The sequence below is a fragment of the Arachis hypogaea genome, chromosome 7, assembly GCF_003086295.3.
Source record: "Arachis hypogaea cultivar Tifrunner chromosome 7, arahy.Tifrunner.gnm2.J5K5, whole genome shotgun sequence".
NCBI classification, from domain to species: Eukaryota; Viridiplantae; Streptophyta; class Magnoliopsida; order Fabales; family Fabaceae; genus Arachis; species Arachis hypogaea.
In genome coordinates, this window is record NC_092042.1 from 16,298,418 (window position 1) to 16,307,295 (window position 8,878).

The window sequence follows — 8,878 nt, forward strand, 5'->3', positions numbered from 1 at the left end:
TGCAGCTTCGGCTTCTGCATCAGCATCTTCTTCTTCTGCATCTGCTTCTGCTTGAGTTTCTATTTCTGATTCTATGACTGCTTCTGCTTCTGCATTTGTGACTGCCTCTGCTTCTAATTTTGATTTGTTGTTTTTTTATTTAGTTGTTGAATTTGTTGAATTTTGGTTTATTTGTTGAATTTTTTATTTTTGAATTTGTTGAATTGATTTTTAAATTTGTTGAATTTGTGAAATACACTGTGGTTCTTGCAGGGGAATTGGTTACCTTCTACACTATGAGACCTTTGTTTTTGTGTGGATTTTGATTTGAATGGGTTTTTGTTGTGTTAACTGGGTTTGCTTTCAGTGTACTACAAGTGTAATTGTTAGGTGTTTGTGGAATTAGGGATTTCAAGTGGAATTAGGTGTTTGTGTAACTGGATTTGCTTTCGAAGATGATTGAAGATCATGATGATCGTGGTAGTGAAAGGAGAAGAGAAAGGTTGAAGAAAAGGTGCTAGTGGTAGTGGAGGACATTTTTGTCCAGAAAAAATTAAAAGGACGATTTTAATACGAAAAAATACGTTAAGGATGATTTTAAATCAAAAGATACATTAGGGACGGGTTCGATTCTGATCCTCAACGTGAGGAACCAAAACAATACTTATTCCTATTTTTAATTATCATTTTTTTAAACTAATTTTAATTAATTTTATTAATCATCTCTTTTTTAAATTAGACTAGCTAGGCTAGCTCGTCGGTCCGTCAACAAATTAGCATTTTAAACATGTTTTATTTTGATGAGACGAGCCAATTCATTTTATTTTTGACAAATTTTGACGGAACAGGATAAACTACTTGCTTTAGCTTTACACCTTTCAGTGAGTCATGATTGTTGTTTCCAAACTTTTTACAAATCTAAAGTTTATAATTGGGGATCATGTGTCTACCATTCCTTTACAGGTATTTTTTTTTAGTAAATTATTATTTTTATCCATGAAAATTCTAAATACTTATAAATCTACCCGTAAAACATAGAAATTGAAGTTGTATTCATGAAAGATGAACTCCTTATAACAAAATTATTCAAATCCTAAAAAATTACCTAAAAGTTTTAAATTACTCTTCTTCTAATCCTAATTTCTCTTTCCCTTATTCCCCTCTCTTTTCCCGCTGCAAATATTACAAGCAACACAATCAATTTCATGAAGTTGTCAAAGATTTGAAAAAAAAAAGTGGCGGTGCTGGTAGGGCTAGGAGCAACCATCATCGTCATCATCAAGCAAGGGAGAAAAAGTGCGAGAGAAGGTTGAGACAGAGAAGGTGAGAAAGAATGAAAAATGTGAGGAGAGGAAGGAAATATTGTGTTGTCACTGTCGGAACTTCCCTCGCTGTCACTACTATTAGAGCTGCCGCCATAGGAGGACTTTGCCTTCACCGTCGTAGCTAAAGGCATAGAGAACACAGAGAGGGAGAGTTCGAATTAGCCAAAGAAAAAGAGGAGAAATGCGATGGAAGAGGAGTTGTTTCGTCACCGTCAAGTGCCTACTATCACCGTCGACAGAACTCACCACTGGAGGCACTGTCCTTACTGTTATTGGGCCGCTCCATCGCCATTCTTTTGTCGCCGTTGTTTGCTAAAAATTGTCGTAATAGCTACTGCCAAATCACCACTGTCGTGACTCTATTTTTGCCTCTATTGTGGTATTAGAGGAGGTTTTGTATGCTGGAGTTGCTTTTTTTTTATTTTATTTCTTTATCCTTGAGGATGAATTTTTCAGAGAAGCTAAGATTTCATCATTGAAGAAAATGGGAGGATGGTGGTGATAAGGAGAAGGAGGTGACGGTAACGGTAATTGTGGTGAGGTAGCATTGACGGTTGTGGTAGATGTGGATGAGATTTGAAGAAGAAGAATTTTAGTGGTAGTAAAGTCATAAAGAATTAGGGATTATAATGGGTTAAGTTAGGTTAAGAAAGGTAATTTAAAAATTTTGGATAATTTTATCGTATGGAACCGATCTCTCACAAGTATAACTTTAATTTTGTTGTTTCACGGATAGATTTTTCAGTATTTAAAATTTTTATGAATAAAAATAATAATTTTTTTTAATAATTTAATGATATAGTATGGATTTAGTTAATAACTTAATATATTCTAAAAAAGTATGTTAAGATTATTATGGGTAAATATTTTTAAATATTTTATTTTGATAAATATATAATAAAAATATTGAAAATTAAACTTTGAATTTTTTATAATAATTTTTTTCATTGACAACAAAAGATATATGTTAGTTTAATTCATACAATATTTACTTATTCTTTTAGTATGCTCTTAATCTAATGGGTACTAGACTTAAGGAAATACAGTAACACAACTAAAATTTAAGGATGAAAAAATAATAAAATTAAATATTTTAATTATTTTTAGATAATAATAAAATAATATAATTATGTGAAAAATATTACAAACATTAAAATTAAAAAAGAGAAGTTATAACATTACACTTAACAGTTAACACATTCACTAATTAAGTTTAGATAAATATTAGTTGAACAAATTATTTTTATATCCAAATTTAATTATTAATTATTTCGCTTTTCAACTCTTACACACCTAGCTTCTCTATTTCTCACAATCTCACTTATGCCACTCTACTTTTTAGGCACACATTGAAAATATATATAACCATGGCCGTGAAGAGCGTAACTAATAAATAACTGCGTTTATATTTTGAGGTTATTAAAAAAAATTAATGTATTTTAATAAAAGGTTGTTAAAATATTTAATTTTTTAATAAATCTAAAAGATAAAAGCGATAATTATTTTAAAAGAAATGGAGTATCACACTTTGGTTACTTATAATATTTGTTGCTTTTTTTTTAAGATGCTAATTTTTATTATTATTGTGAATTAGTCTACCAGTAAAAATAGAAATAGATTAGATCAATCTGCAATAGAGTTAATTGTTTAAGTTTAACATGCAGTTTGTTATATAATTTTTTTCAAACACTAAGTCTAATTTAATATTGAGTCTAGTCTAGTTTGAAATATATTAAAAATTTTGATAATCTTTTATTTATAAAAATAAAAATAAAAATATATTATTTAAAATGACTATTTTTAAATAAAATTACTTATATGTAATATATTAAATTTAATCTTTAAAATATTTAAAATATATAAAAATATTTATTTATATTTTAATATGTTCAGACAAACTAACATGATTAATTTATTCAGACAAGGGGGTCATGACCCCAAACTTTTATTAAAAAAATTAGTAATACTTTTTCAAAAAATAAAAAATAGTTAAGTTGGCTCAAATATTTTATTATAACTTAAAATATCAAAGTTCAATCTTCATCTCTTACTTTTATTATACAATAGTTTTTAGTTTTAAACATTCAAAATATGTTGGATTTAGACTGAATTGAGTGTATTCGTATTTCGCAACTCTCTATTCAATAAGCAACACTCCCTCTACCTTTGAGTTCAAATATAAAAAATTATATATTTTTTATTTATATAATTTAATATTTTTTATATTTGACTGTTTATTTAATTTATTTTTTTATATGATAAAAATAGGGCAATCTACCTAATTAAATAAATTCTGTGAATTATTTACCTGAATACACAAAAGAAAAACCTCTTACGTATATGTGCAATTTCAATTTTATGTAAATCGTGGGAGCTAACTACGGTTTCTAGTTTGTATGTAAACCGTTGGAGGCTACAAGGTTTTATGGTTGAAAAAGGTTGGGCATAATCCGTGACTACCTACCACGGATTATGAAGGAAAAAGCTAAGGCAGCCCCACGGTTTATGAAAAGGAGGACTTAAACGAAAACTCTCATAGGTTCCCACGGTTTACATGCAAAGTATAAATTATATGATCAAATTTTTTAAAAACCAAATTTTTTTATTTTTTATCTTTAAATTATATGATCAAATTTTTTTATTTAAATTAAAAAAATAAAATAAAGTCCAGCTATATCTAATAAAGAATAGATCTGTAAATTTATTATTTTTTACTTTTTAAACTAAAAAAAATAAATTTTTTTCTAATATTAAAAAAATAAAAAATTCTAACAATATACAAAAAATAAAAAAATTGAAAAATTTAAAATTTTTAAATTAATTTATTCTTAATTTGTGAACAAGTGCAGCTAAAAAAATTAATTGTCCGGGTGTAGATCTATTATTTACTAGATATTGATGGACTATATTTTATATTTTTAATTTAAATAAAAAATTTAAACATATAATTAAAAATCTTAAAAAAAATTAGTTTTTTAACATTTTTAATTTTTTAATAATATTTTTTTATTTTATTATTCACCGAATAATGCTACACCCAGACAGTTGACTTTTTTTTAACTGCACCTGTTCAAAATTAAGAATAAATTGATTTAAAAAATTTAAAAATTTAAAATTTTTCAATTTTTTATTTTTTGGATATTGTTAGAATTTTTTATTTTTTTAATATTAGAAAAAAATTATTTTTTAGTTTAAAAATTAAAAAAATAATAAATTTATAGATCTGTTGTTTACTAGATATTGGTGGATTTTATTTTATTTTTCTAATTTAAATAAAAAAATTTAATCATATAATTTAAAAATTCAAAAATAAAAAATTTAGTTTTTTAAAATTTTTAATTTTTTAATAATATTTTTTAATTTTTTTATTTACCGGATAATGCTACATCCGGACAATTGATTTTTTTAGCTGCACTTGTTCACAAATTAAGAATAAATTAATTTAAAAATTTTAAATTTTTCAATTTTTTTATTTTTTGTATATTGTTAGAATTTTTTATTTTTTTAATATTAGAAAAAAATTACTTTTTTAGTTTAAAAATTAAAAAAATAATAAATTTACATATCCATTATTTACTAGATATTGGTGGACTTTATTTTATTTTTTTAATTTAAATAAAAAAATTTTGATCATATAATTTAAAAATAAAAAATAAAAAAATTTGATCATATAATTTAACTTTGCATGTAAACCATGAGAACCTATAGGGTTTTCATTCAAGTCCTCCTCTTCATAAACCGTGGGAAGCAACCACGGTTTATGCTATAGCTTTTTCCTTCATAATCCGTGGTAGGTAGCCACGGATTATGCCCAACATTTTCCAACCATAAAATCTTGTAGCCTCCAACGGTTTACATATAAACTAGAAACCGTGGTTAGCTCCCACTTACATAAAATTGAAATTGCACATGTACATAAGAGGTTTCTCTTTTGTGTATTCAGGTAGACAATTCACAGAATTTATTTAATTAGGTAGATTGTCTATAAAAATATTAGAATATTCAATAAGTATTGATACTATCGTATTTATATAAATTGATAAAAAAATTCAATAAATATTATAAATTTTAATATTTATCCTTCTAACTTATTTTTTACATATTTTACAGAATATATATTCAAATTTTTATATAAAATAATTATGAAAAATTAAAGAATTGATGTATTTTTTAAGAAGAAGATTAATATTTAAGAAAAAGAACATATAACTTTTACAATAATATCAACACCTGTAGATAATTCTTCTATTTAATTGAATCACAAAAAAAGTGAGATACAACCTTCAAAAGTTCAAAGAGTTACATCTGATTAGTTTGACCTTAATTTTTTGAAATGAGACCCTGAAAAAAGGCTTTAAATTTGGTAATATCACCCAAATCAGAAAAATAGGATTAGACGAGCTTATTTTAAATAAGGTCTATATCAAAAATATATTAACAATTATTTTTTATTTGACCATCCAAAATTTTATTTCAAACTCTGCCACATTAGACGTAGTCTATTTAATAATAAGTCAAATTAGATTAGATCGAATACATGCGAGATTATAAACTCTTGACAGCTAACTTATTTTTACTATCATCTGTCACCTACCATTTGCTATTACTAGTATTTTTAAAATGTATGAAATATTCTCAGACATTTAATATACTTATATATATATATATATATATATATATATATATATATATATATATATATATATATAAGAAAGTGATCTAAATATTATTCTACAAGATAGGATATTTAGAAATAAAATTGTCACCTTAAATAACTCTCATTTGAGTTATCAATTTGAAATAGAAAGTGCCTTTCTCTTCATGGCAAGACAAAATGTATGAATACTAATGTACAACCTTTTCAATAACTTGTATATCTTCCAGATTTAGAGTCCTGTGCTACCTAAGTTTGAAGTATTAGGACATGTATATTTTGGATTGATATTAAATTATTATAAAATTATGAGAAAAACAAAAAACAAAAATTTAAAAGAATTATAAAAGCAAAATATTCTTTTAGGATTAATATTTTAACAGGCGAAAGTATCTTTTTTAATATTAAACTTATTTAATTTGAATTAAAAAATTAATTTAATTATAAAAAATAAAATAAGTTTGTAATTAATTTTAAAAAGACAAAAGTATTTTTTTAAGATAAAAGTTGTTTGATTATTTTAAAGATTCAAAATTTACATTTGAATTTATAAAATTACTCCTCGAGATTATCTAAAAATTTAAAATATTTATCTAAAGATTAATTAAAAGGACAAAAATATTCTTTTGCTATTAGTGTTATTTAAATGTATTAAAACAAAAGACCAAAATATCATTTATTTTGTGTAAGCATATTGAAAGGGACAAAAAAACAGCTCTATGCCATTAGTCACTTAGATATATTTATAAATTTAACTAACTTTAAAAATCTAAATTTATATGTATACTTTTTTTTACCAAAAATAGAAAGACTCAAATCCACAACTTTTAGATGAATATAGAAAAATTATGTCATTTGAGTTATAGCTCGTTAGCAATTTATATGTATACTATCTAATGTAAAATAAATACTTTGTACAAATACTTTATTTGTATAAAAGAATAAATTTAATTATTGTTTTTTCTAATTTTAAAAATTAATTATCTTAAAAATTTTGTATCTTAATTTTAATTATTTATATTTAGTTCATCCCATTATATCAAAAATTATTTTTATTATACTATACATACTAAAGTACACTTATGTTGTGATTTTTTTTCCATTCTCTATACATTAAATATCAATTCATAAAACTAAACATAAATATATAATAAAAAATATATTTATTTAAGTATTATAAAAAAATATTATTTACAAAAATAAAAACTATTCATAAAATTATTATTAAATTTTGAAGAAGACAATATACAAGATTGAGACAAAAATATTTTTTTAAAAAAAATCTAGAAATTATCACTAACTTTATTGTAAAAAATTAAAAAAAACTTTAATTTTTATAAAATATTTTTTTTAGTTTGGAACCGATATGACCTAATTATCTTATATGTTAAAAAGTAAAAATATAGAATTTATATAATTTTTATCTAACTCTATTCACACTACAACCATCATTCATCTATTTTTTTTTTCGTTGTAGATTTTTTTCCTTTTTCTTAAAAATCTTATTCTAATTCGATATTCAAATCAATGCAATATGAGATGATTGGTCCAAGTTTAGCTACAAAAAAATATATTTATCTAATTCATTTTAAATTAATCAAATTTAGTCGGTTCAGTTATCAATTTCTTTCAAACCCAAGTCAATTCGATTACACCCTAACTTCATGAATTAAACATTAGAAGCAAGTAGCAACAACTCTAGTTACGAGTCTGACGGCAACTAACACTATTCTACTCCTTAATTTACGACTACTTATTAAAATTATTTCTAAATTTAGTTTTAATTATAAAAATTTAAAATCATTCAACTAATAACCTAAAATAAAAATCACCAATAAAATCTAAAAAAAATCTTATGGAGTGCCTTAATGCATTTAAATTTGTCTTCAATATCTATGTTTTGACAAATTAATTTAAAACAACACTTTATAAGAGAATGTTAATTTTGTTCCTAATTCTGTTCCTAATTAAATGGTAATGTCATAATATAGTTAATCTCTAAAATCACGTTGCTATAGATGAACAAAAGAAAGTAGATGTATGAATTTAATTTTGATCCACTATTAGTATAAAAACAGTTTTACACGGGCATCTAATTACGTAATACCACATCAGTAGAAATAATTATCTTTCACTTTGATTGCGTAATGGTCATCCAAATGAACGGATGTGATTATACGAGTATGTAAAATATTTTATACTGTCAATACATTAAAATTAAACTCGTAAATATATAAGATAAGTTTTATGAGATAAAGTATAATTTCAAATAAATAAAAAAAATTTCAAAGGTAAAAGACTTTATATAATGTTCAATCAAACAAAATCATGATAAGTGTCTAACTCATAGGACATATTGAAATTGAAAGATTGGGAATCTCTTAAAGGGTTATTTAGCACTAGTAGATTTACTAGAAACAAAAGAAAAGAGTAAAGTTGCTTAGTAAAAAAGAAACAGAAAAATATTTAGAAAAAATCAGAGTTGCTAACTTGAAATTTTTTGATACAGATTTATGGCAGACGTTGCTATAATTTATGGGGGTACCCATAGTGTAAATCTCGCTAAAATCAGTAAATAATTAGTCAATAAAATAAATTTTAATTAGGAATATTAAAAATATAAATCTAATATCAAAATAGGATAGATCTCTTCAAAACGAGAATTTTGACACCAATTTTAAAAAATTTAGTCCAAAATTAGATCGAATAGACCAAACTGGTTGAATTGGGACCAAAATTGGGCTCGTGGATCCAACTAGAGCCATAACTTATAATGAGCAGGGGCTTCTCCTTCCCCATTCAGCAATTAGAACGCTGAACAGATTGGGGAGAGGAGAGCTTCCCTAACCCTCATCAATCCTTTCATCCACCGTAACTTCCCCATTTGAGTTCCGATCGCTGCATCGTTTGTGGCCACACA